Source organism: Frankliniella occidentalis, unplaced genomic scaffold, assembly GCF_000697945.3.
Source record: "Frankliniella occidentalis isolate FOCC.00 unplaced genomic scaffold, Focc_3.1 Scaffold82, whole genome shotgun sequence".
Classification (NCBI taxonomy): domain Eukaryota; kingdom Metazoa; phylum Arthropoda; class Insecta; order Thysanoptera; family Thripidae; genus Frankliniella; species Frankliniella occidentalis.
This window is the reverse complement of record NW_026267212.1, coordinates 422,532-423,903: the sequence shown is the minus strand read 5'-3', so window position 1 is coordinate 423,903 and position 1,372 is coordinate 422,532.

Below are 1,372 nucleotides of genomic sequence, written 5' to 3'. Positions count from 1 at the left end.
GGAGGGGGGAGGGAGGGTAGGGGGCTGACTTGGGGCCTGCCGGCGAGATATCACGAGGAGAGGAGGCGAGCGAGGGCATCACAGCGCCAAACACCTCCTCGGGGAAAGCGGGGGGGAAAATATGTCGAGCCGCCGAGCCGCGCCGCGGCGAAACGGCAGCGGCGGCTTATTGGCAGAAAAGGTTTTGCCGAGAAACTGCTGCGTGGTCGAAGAGTTGGTCCGAGGCGTTCACCAATTAGAGCGGGTCGACGAAGGTGAGGCCGTGGTTGGCAAGGACATCGCGCCCGAAACGAGAGAAAAGGGGGGTCAGCTTTTTCCCCTGCTTGCCCGCAGTGAGCCATTGCAACAGCAGGGGCGGGGGGAGGGGGGGGGGCGCCGCCACCACCAGTAAGGGGCAGACCATTAGGAGCTCACAAACCACGCCCTGCCACGGCCTGGCCCCTGCAGCAGCAGCGGCGGTGGCGGCAGGGATCCGGGGGGCGCAATCTAGAGGCAAATCCTAGAGATCCTAGATCTGGTGGACCGCCGCTACCCAGCGCCACGCCAGCCCAACTAGATTAGCCAGCCATTAATCTGGCCGCTGTAAAACGGCTTAAGACTACTTGGCTCGGGGCCTTGTGTGTGCGCAGGGCCTATGCCACACTTCCAAGGAACACGGGCCAAAATCAAATGGTTTTGCGGCTGTAATCGCAAGGGTTAAACCGGATAAAACTGCGCCGCAATTTGTAGTTTACAAAAATCGTAGTCCAGGAAATGTGATGTTGCATTTTATTTGTGTGCTATGCGAAAGCATTCGCCAAAGCCGCTAACAGCCCGGCTGTTTTCCAGGAAAAGCGCCGAGCTCGCCAGGCGAAAGCGATTCCCCTGTAAATTAGTCTGGCGCTGTCCTGTTTGTTTCAGTTGTTCTCTATCAGGGCGACCTAAGGCCGCTGCAGTAGGGGGGAGAGAGGAAGAGGGATCAGGGGAAGAAGGGGGCAAGGCCACGGAGACTTGAGATTTACGATGGACGCGAGTAATTAGGCTTTTAGGCTCAGATATTGTAAACTACTCGGGAAACTTTGGGTTAGAGGAAGGGGGAAGCAGACGGGTGAAGGGGGGGAGCACGTGAGTTGACAAGCACGAGAGGAGAGGAGAGAGACAGCGGATGGTCGAGGGGAAGGGGGGAGTGGCCCAAAGTAATGAAGAAAGTGATGATAAAGTAGGCGGGATTTGAGCGCGGGGAAAACAAGGCAAGGGGAACGAGGTGAAAAAGAAGAAGAGAGTGGATCCAGTCAGTCACCGGAGCGAGATATCGACCCAGATATCGGCCGGGGGCACCGCCGCCTCCTGATACTTCTGATGCTAATACGGCTGGTGCGCGGGCGGGGATTGG